General features: G+C 39.6%; 1 pseudogene; it reads left to right on the forward strand.

Moving 5' to 3' along the window:
- Positions 1-8,730: 8,730 nt before the first annotated feature.
- LOC142436738 (U6 spliceosomal RNA) lies at positions 8,731-8,830 on the forward strand (annotated as a pseudogene).
- The last annotated feature ends 1,542 nt before the right edge of the window (positions 8,831-10,372 follow it).

The following is a 10,372-nucleotide window of genomic DNA, read 5'->3' on the forward strand; positions in this document are numbered from 1 at the left end:
AGAATAGCTCAACATTTGAAAACCTATGAATGAAATTCACCACATAAGCAAGGCAAAGAATAAGAACCACCTGGTCAAATAAAAAGATGCGTGACAAGCTTATGCCAATATCAAACACCTATTTTTATTTTAAAAAGTTGAAAAGAGAGTAGAAGGTAAACTTTTCAACATAAATAAGACCATAACAAAAAAAAAACAGTGAAGAGATCACTGAGGATATATGAGTGTTATAGCAAAGTATGGTGAAGAAACTAAATGGTACCTGGTTATCAGAAAGAATAGGTCTGAAATTTTTTTTAAATCATTTTATTGGGGGCTTGTACAATTCTTATCACAATCCATACATACATCGATTGTGTCAAGCACATATGTACGTTTGTTGCCATCATCATTCTCAAAACATTTGCCTTCTACTTGAGCCCTTAATATCTGCTGCTCATTTTCCCCCTCCACTCTGCCCCTTCCCTTATGAACACTTCATAGTTCATAAATTATTATTATTTTGTCATATGTTGCACAGTTTGATATCTTCCCCTGCTCTCTTCTCTGCTGTCTATCCCCCAGGGAGGAGGCTATACATAGATTCTTGTCTTTGGTTTCCCCTTTCCACCCCACATTCCCTCCACCCTCCAGGCATCGCCACTCTCAACACTGGTCCTGAAGGAGTCATCTGTCCTGGATTCCATGTGTTTCCAGTTGCTATCTGTACCAATGTATATCCTCTGGTCTAGCCAGATTTGTGAGGTAGAATTGGGGTCATGATAGTGCGAGGGAGGAAGCATTTAAGAACTAGAGAAAAGTTATATGTTTCATCAGTGCTACCCTGTACCCTGACTGGCTCATCTCCTCCACACAGCCCTTCAGTAAGGGGGTGGGATGGACTTTGAGTCTCCACTCTGCACTCACCCTCATTTGCAATGTGATTTTCCGTTCTTTGATGATTGATACCTGATCCCTTCTACATCTCGTGCTCACACAGGCTGGAGTGCTTCTTCCATGTGGACTTTGTTGCTTCTGAGCTAGATGGCCACTTGTTTATCTTCAAGCCTTTAAGACCCCAGACACTATATCTTTTGATAGCTGAGCACCATCTGCTTCCTTCACCACATTTGCTCATGTACACATTTGTCTTCAGTGATCATATCAGGGAGGTGGGCACCCACTCATATGACTTTTAGTTCTTTGATGTCTGGCAACTGGTCCCTTCTACAACTCGTGGTCAGAGGGGCTGGTGTGCTTCTTCCATGTGGGCTTTGATGTGTCTCAGCTAGATGGATGCTTGTTTATCTTCGAGCTTTTAAGACCCCAGACACTCTATCTTTTGAAAGCTGGGCACCATGAGCTTTCTTCACCACGTTTGCTTGTGGACACATTTTTCTTCAGCAATCGTGTCAGGAAGGTGTACATCCTGGAATGCCAATTTAATAGAACAACGTGTTCTTGCATTGAGTAAGTGCTTGAGTGGAGGCCCAATGTCCATCTGTTGCCTTAATACTAAACCTATAAGAATATGCATGTTGATCTGTTTCCCCGAACTCTTATATAAATATATTTACATATGTACATTCCAGTCTTTAGACCTCTATAAATAGCCTTTATCACCTAGTTCTTTCCTCTATTTCCTTTTATGTTGCTCTTGTCCCATTTATCATGCTCAGCCTTCATTTGGGTTTCAGTAACTTCTTTCGGTCACATTGCCCTTTCTGGATCCCTACCAGGCCTCTCACACCCTCCTTGCCACTGATTTTGGATCACTTGTTACTCCCCTGTCCCTGGGTTGGTCAGCACCACCTCCTTACTCCCGCATCCCCCTCTCCCGTGTCCCCCTGGAACCATTGATTCCAATTGTTTTCTCCTCCAGACAATTCGTCCAGCCTATCTTTTCTAGATAGATCCGCAGAGATAATAATATAGACCAAAAATCAAGCCATAGCAAGACAGGCAATGAACACAGCGATGAAAACAAAAAAGAAAACCAATTACCCATAGAAAAATAAATTAATTAAAAGAAAAAAATTTAAAAGAAAGAAAAACCTGTAAATAGATCACGGTCTGATTTTTTATCTCTAGGCGTGTCCTTCAGTCAGGTCAGATGGGGTACCATGCTCTGGCCCCAGGGTCTGTCCTTTGTACTCTCTCAGGGGCTCCCTGCGCTGTTCCCACAGTTGGTTTGCCACATGGTTTTAGTGGTTTGCCTCAGTGTCACAGGGTCAGTCTGGGCCAACCCAACAGTGAGTCTCCAGTGTTGTCCCCCTTAGGGCCCTGGGCCATCAAGGGAGAGCTTGTTTCGTAATGGGATCAACCATATTGTCCACTCTGTGCACTGGCTGTTCAGAGCGGGGATATCATCCTCCCGGCCTGATGGGCCAGGATGTGCTCCACTCTCTTCCTCCCCTTTCATTTGTTCCCATTTGGTCTCATCAGACATACTCCTCTCTCCTAGCTGGAGCTTCAGTGCCATCCTCTCAAGTAAGGGACAGTTTTCCACATAGCTGATATGGGGGCCAAGCCCTCAGGCCCCTCCACTGGCTCCCCACTCCTTCTTGGCACACTACATTCATCTGGCAGTGGCTTATTATCTGGTCCCTCGGTCCCTGTGGAGGCACAAACAATACCCTCCCATTGGGTGGCTCAGTGTCCTATTCCCCCACCACGCTTTTTTTTCTTTCCCTTTTCCTCCCTCCCCGCCCCCTTTTTAGTTGGCTGCCATATGTATACTTGGACTTGGTCTGGCCCCTGCCATCCTACCTGGACCTCACTCGGGATGATTTCTTAGCATTTAATTTATTCAAACAAGTTTCTTCACTAGTAACTGTGAGGGAATGCTTTTCTAAGAAATGTGTGAATTTATTTCAAAATATGAGCCCATGTTCACCAAAGTTTTATTCTATGAACACGTGATTGTTTTGATAATGAGATGAATGCAGTAACTGAACTAAGCAATAGGTTATATTGGGCTTTTCCCTCATATCACTTGAATCATGTTGAGATATTACAGTTTGTTTTTATATTTTGAAAAAGGTAATTTGTTAGTCTCCACATGTTAATTTCCTCCTTTATCTAAGGGAGAAGACAAAATGCAATCCATGTGATCTGCCTCTGAGAAATGTCAAGGCAATTGAAAAATCATGAAATGAGGTATATGGAGTCTTAATGAAAATAGAATGCACAGTAGGAAAAGAAGGTGCTATCTATTTGGGTCAATTCTTTGTGTGGCCATGTAGATAAATTCTTCTCATGAGAGAAAATAACAGTAGAGTATTTAGTTGCAGCTGTGAAACAAATGTAGGGTCTAGCTAAATTTTCCCCACTGTTGTCCATATGAAGCACATATATTTTGCTAATCATCTTTATTCTGAAGTCTGAGATGACCAAACTAGGTTTGGAAGTAACACTATTTTTCCAATTATCCAGTTTCCCAAATACTATATCCCAGAAAGAGAATCGACTTCCTAAACACTGTTTTTAACATGATTCTCCCAGGTTCCTAATCCTGTATGAGCCTCTGGGAACACGTGTGCTACAGTGTCCATCACTTGAAACCGAGGAAGCCAGTATAGGCTCCACATTTTGTGTGCAAGAAGCCTAAAGGGTTTGTTTCACACAGAAAAACTGAGGATACTTGGTCCTAGACAGCTTCAGTGGTACAGCATTTGAACATGAAATCCCTATTTGGAAGTTCTACCATTGCTTTAATGAGTCAAGAATCTGCCAAGACCCAAATCTTCAGAACCAGTGAGAGAAGGGCCCGCATATGATCAACAACTCCTTGGATTCCAATTAATTAGTATCATATGATTATGACACACAAAAAAAGCCCTTCAACTTGCTGCCATCATGTCAATGTTGACTCATGGTAACCCTTTTGAACAGGATAGAAATGCCCCTGTGATTTTCTGAGACTGTAACCACATTGGAGTAGAAAGCCGCAGGTCTTTCTCTCAAGGAGTGGCTTGTGCTTTCACTGTTGGTGATCTTTCAAATCACAGTCCATTGTTTATACACGATACCACCAGGGATGTGCAGTAGGTGAGAAAACAAATTATTTCTTGGCTTATCTGACAGCATCTTTAATTCCTAAGAAAATCCAGAGATTTATGTGCAACAAAACCATGGAGTAAATATGTCTAGTTGGTGTTGATAACTATTAAAATGCCTAGTTTAGAATAAAAATCAAAATAATACAAAGCTACTAACTAAGATCCAACTAAATGTTTCCACAGAAATGCAGTTTAATTGTAAAGACACAGGTTAAAGCTAATTGATGGAATAACCACAAACACCACACACACATGCAACCCAATTAAAACTGGGAAAAGGTACAATAAATAACTTAATAAAGTACATGAGCAAACACTCCAACAAAGGATATTTCAATAGTTGACAGACACATATAAAGATTATCAATGTTATTAGCCATCAGATAAATGCAAATCAAAAGCAACCAGGGATAAGCATTTCACTCCCACCAGGAACAGTTAGGATGAAAATAAACTTTAAAATGGAAAAGAACAAAGGTTTGAAGGGATTTGGAAAAATTAGAATTCTCACCGACTGTTTGTGGGAATGCAAAATCTAGCAAACAGTCTGGAAATTCCTCCAACTACTAGAGAAAATGTTGTCATAAAATAAAAACAAATAACCCTCCACCCCCAAACAAACCCACTGCCATGGCTTCAATTAACTCATAATGACCCATTAACACAGAGTAGACATGCCCCTTTAGGTTTGGGGGAATGTAAATATTTATGGGAGAAGACAGCTTAATCTTTCTTTGACCCTACTCATAACCTGCTATGCCACCCAGAAATTCTACTTCTCAGTATATACAGGAGCTCTAACCACTTATTTGGTTTTATTGTAAGGTATTAACCAAAGGTCAGCATTTTGAACTCACCAGCACTTCATAGCTGAAATTTTCTGCTCCCATAAAAATTTGGTGCTTTACAAACCCTGGGGAGTGTGGGGGGAGGTCAGATGCTTATAGACATCTTCCCTGAAGACAGTCCCTGCCAGACTGCTGTCTCCCCACACCACATGGGTGGGCCTGCTCCCTGCTGCTGGAGACAACAGATTACTTCTCACTGAAGCTTGGGACCATTAGCTTGGTTCCTGTAGGTGGGGTTTACACCCTACTGTTTATGGTTCCTATGAAGGTCCAGAAAACAGGTCAAGGTTAGGTTGCTATCCTAAATCTAGGATCTGCCCATCTTGTCACATGTATACCCCCAATCCCTCCTCTTCCTATTGCGTGTAGTTCCCTAGACCACCCCCTCTCATTACTGTATTACCTATAGCACAGCCCCTTCCTGTGACGTATGTCCTTACCTGTAATTAGGGGGCTTGCAGGTCTCCAGAGAATATAAAACCCTGGGCAAGCATTAAAGAGCTCTCTCTCTCTCCACGTGGACCACCAAGGGGGGCTGAGGTGAGCATGCTACCATGAATTGTTTCTGACTCCATTTATTTCAATATTTCTCTTCTATCTCTCATGCTCTCTGTAACTTTGCTATAATCTTGACTTATTATTGATGTACAATTGCACCTACTGGACCAGTAATGATGTGTTAGGGGCTGGCTTCCCCTGTCAGGAGAGCAATTCTACTCTCTCCTACAGGTTCACTATGAGTTAAAATTGATACAATGGAGTGAGTTTGTTTTTTTGATAGGTATATTGGAGTGAGAAAAACACATGCATATACACACCTATGTTTATTGCCATACTATTCATATCAGCAAAAATATAAAAATTATCTAAGTGTCCATCATTAGATGAATGGATAAATAATGTGTAGTACATATATCAATAAAACGCTACTCAGAGATAAAGAAAAATCTCTTTCTAAAACATCTTGCAACATGGATGAACCTTGTGTGGAGCAAAATAAGTCAATCACCAAAAGGAAATATTATACATTTTCACTTTTAAGAAATAACATGAAAAGATAAACATAAAAACTAATATTTATTAGTGACTTCTAGGGATTGGGGCAGATTGGAGAAATGAGTTTCTCTTTAGATTATACATACTGGTGTGTTTGGTGATGGTAACAACACCAAGTGAATGTGATATGCGCACAACTTAACAAAAGTAAACAATTTTACCAATATGTACATAAGAAAAAAGGATCTTTTGGCAATCACTGTAGCACATATAATTTGGCAACAGTAACAACAACCAAAAGATATATATATATATATACTTTTATAAACATTTCATAGGTTTTCTAATGCTATAAATCTTTAGAGAAGTAGAAAGTTTCATCTTTCTCTTATGAAGTGGCTAGTGGATTTGAAGCGTTGATTTTGTTGTTAGCAGCCCAATATTTAACCCTTACTCCCCCAGGGTTACTTGTGTATATTCATATGCCAGAATGTGTGTGAATATGTGTATGCATATATTTGCATTATACCTCTCGAGATTGGTTTTCTAAGTTTAAAAACAGGTTCAAATGCTTTGGTTAATCGACATAACAATTAGCTTAGTTTATTGAATAGAGTCTGGGATCTTAACAACTTGTGAAAAGCTATTTTGAAGAAAACTATCAGTCTTTACTTATATGAAGCAAAAAAAAGGAAAGAAAGAAAAAAAAACAGAAAGAAAAATTAGTTTAGCAGTGAAGCTATGGTTCAGGAAGAGGGGCATGTCTGAGCAGAGCACACAGGAGCAAGCAAAGAAGGAAGGAAAATGGAACATATTCTGGCCCACCAAACCACAAAGATGATATTCCTGCTCTGAACAGTCAATGTACAGAGAGAACCATAGGGCTAGCCCCACTATGAGACACAATATCCCTCACTGACCCCGAGCGCTAAGGGGCACAAGACTGGAGACACAATGCAGGAAGTGAGCCCAATCTGACCCCACCACACCAGGGAGAAACATGAAGGGCCTGCAGAGCAGTAAGGGGAGCAAAGCATTTAAGTCCCCGGGGAATACCAGAAATAGACTTTGGGGCCAGAGCATGGCACCCCATCAAAACTCAACCGGAAAACCCTCATAAAAACCAACAAATCAGACCTGAAACTATTTATAGCGTTTTCTTTTTTGTTGTTTGTTTGCTTGAGGGTTTTTTTTTTTGTTTTGTTTTGCTTTTTGTTTTTGCTGTTTGTTTTATTTTGTTTTTGTGCTTATTGTTGTTTTTGCATGTCTGTCTAGACGGATAAGATAGGCGGAATAAACAATCTGGTGGTGAAACGAACAGGAACAACTGTTTAAGGAGAGGGGACATAGAAGAGGGGGAGGTGGAAAAAGGAAGGGGTGTGTCAACAATCCTAAGGACAAAGGAACAAGTGATGTAAAATCCACAGGGAGGAGGATGTAGGATGCCTGGTGGGGCTTGATCAAGAGCAATGTAGCTGAGAGGAATTACTGAAACCTGAAACATGATAGTGGGATGAGAGAAAAGTAAAAGGAAATAGAGGAAAAAACTAGGAGTCAAAGGATATTTCTAAAGGTCTAAATAGAGGTATGTACATATGTAAATATATTTATATACAATGATAGGGAAATAGATCTATGTATATATATTTAAATGTTAAGTATTAAGGTAGTAGATGGATATTGGGCCTCTACACAAGTACTCCCTCAATGCAAGAACACTTTGTAATGCTCACCTTCCCAACAAGATGGCTAAAGACACAATGGGTGCATAAGCAAATGTGGTGAAGAAAGCTGATGGTGTCTGACTATCAAAAGATAAAGCATCTGGGGTCTTAAAGGCTTGAAGATAAGTGGACACCTAATTGAGAAGCAACAAAACCTACATATAAAAAGTACACCCATCTCTGTGATCATGAGGTGTCGATGGGATCAGGGATCAGGCATCGAAGACCCAGAACAAAAAAATATATCAATATTAATGAGGCGGTGTGCAGAGTGGAGACCCAAAACCCATCTGTAGACAATTGGACATCCCCTCTCAGAAGGGTCACAAGGAAGAGACGAGCCAGTCATAATGCAGTATGGCATTGATGAACCATACAATTTTCCTCTAGTTCTTTAATGCTTCCTTCCCCCTCACTATCATGACCCCAATTCTACCTTACAAGTCGGCTAAACCAGAGCATGTACACTGCTACGGATAAGAGCTCACAACACAGGGAATCTGGGACAGATAACCCTCTTAGGACCAATAATGAGAGCAGTGACACCTGAAAAGGAAGGGGAAGTTGGGAGGAGAAATATGGAACCAATCACTATGATCAACATATAACCCACTCCAAGGGGGACAGACAACATAAAAGTGGATGAAGGAAGACAGCACTTGGTGTAGGTGACCAGATTTTAACATTGGTAAAGCGGGACACCAGCGGGACACCATTGATAAAACTCATATCCTGGTGAAATAGCCACATGGCAGCTGAAAACCATATAACCTAGCTTGTGCATTCTTTTCCAAAATCAGGACTTATTAAAAATGCCGCGGGATGCGGAAACAATTGTTAAAAATCGGGACTGTCCCGCCAAAAGAAAATGTTTTGAAAATGATGATGGCAACATATGTACAAATGTTCTTGACATAATATATCTATGCATTATGACAAGAGCTGTAAGAGTCCCCAATATAATGATTAAAAAAAAAAGATTATGAGTGTACACACACCACAGTCCTATTCTGCCCACTTACCAACTGTTCTCATTAATTTCACATAGTTGGATACTGATAAAATAGAAAAAAATTATGAAACAGAATGGCAAATTCCTTTTTAAAAATCCACATATAACCAGTTTTAGAAACACATATAGTAAAATCGGAATGGTCCAAAAAGATCAGCACAGACCCTGCCCAAAGATTACACTCAAATTGGTGAAGATTTTCGCATTTTTTGCTTCAGTAAAATATCAAAAGCTTCATTAAAAATCCATACTTAAAAGTCAGTTGAGACTACTACACTAAGATAATTTTAAATTGTCAAGTAAAATCAACCCACTTTAACCTAAGTAATAGCTTGGCTCAAATAAACAAAAAAAAGGAAATCATTTGTATGTACTGGGCTTCTTTAAAAAATCACTTATATAAGGTCAAATGGTCAATAATTATTGTTTAGAAAAGATGAGAAGACATGGGGAAATGGAAAGTAGATTAATGAAAATGGGATAACCTGAACAGAAATGAATGCTATTGCATTGTGAAGAATGTAACTAATGTCAATTGACAACTTGTGTAGACATTATGGAAAGAGAATCTAAACTGCATCTAAGCGTTCACTGAAAATGCAATGAAATATCCTTTAAAAAATAAAATAGGTAAATAAATTTTTATTTCTAATTTTTTATTACATTTCAGGTAATCAATTTCGTATGGGCAAAAGTATAAACAGTTCTCCAAAGAGGATGTGTGTAGCTAATAATCACATGAAAAGATGTTCACATCATGAATTTTGAAAATGCAAGTCAAATCACAGTAAGATACTATTTCATCCCAATTTGGATGATTATATAGGAACCCTGGTTGTACTGAGGGTTGACCGTTAGCCAGCTCTTGAATATTTCATGTCAAATTGGCATATGAGGCCTAATAATTGCCAATGATGTGACCTAACAGAAGATTAGGTTGGTGTGAAATCCTTTTGTCCAGATGCAAATGAAAGGAAGTTTCCTTGGGGGTTAGCCTACTTCCTATAAAATGGGAATGCTTGCTTTTTATTGCTGAGTCTGGATTCTGTTATCTGATATGTCAAATGCTGGTTCTGTGGACTTGAGCCAATGACCTATCATATGCTTGCTGATCCTATTTAGTGGCCTGACATTTGACCTGTCAAACTTGGATTAATTCACGTATCCAGTAACAAATTTACTCTGTGATCTTCCTGCCTATTTTGGTTTCATCAGATACTAAAGCTACAGGAGCCAGGTGAAATGTCTAGTCTAACATGTGGCCCATGGACTTGGAACCAAACTGGACTCTCCACTTTTACAATTACATTAGTTCTACTTTCACATACACTTCTCTGTGTTCCTGTGTGTGCTCATGCACATATGTCACTGATTTTCCTTCTCTCCAGAAGTCAGCCTAACATAGCTGCTAACCTCAAGGTGGACAGTTCAAACCAAGTAACCATTTTACAGGGGTAAAATTAGGTGCTCTACTACTATGAAGATGTATTGTCTCAGAAAACCTACATACCGGGTCACTATGAGTCTGAATCAACTCAACAACATTGTTATGAAATTGATTATATGAGCCCTAGTTACCCAGTGTGGTATTTATAAAATCATTTGTGAATTTGAGGATAAGAATGAAGGGGTGGAATCTAGTCGGTCAATTGGGTCATAGCCAATGAAGCCTCTCTGTGGGCATAGCCTTCTCCTGAGAATTTTGGGAAATCTGGTATCTCCTCCTTGGAGTCCCTGGGAAACATTGCTGCT

The sequence above is a fragment of the Tenrec ecaudatus genome, unplaced genomic scaffold (assembly GCF_050624435.1).
Source record: "Tenrec ecaudatus isolate mTenEca1 unplaced genomic scaffold, mTenEca1.hap1 Scaffold_554, whole genome shotgun sequence".
Classification (NCBI taxonomy): domain Eukaryota; kingdom Metazoa; phylum Chordata; class Mammalia; order Afrosoricida; family Tenrecidae; genus Tenrec; species Tenrec ecaudatus.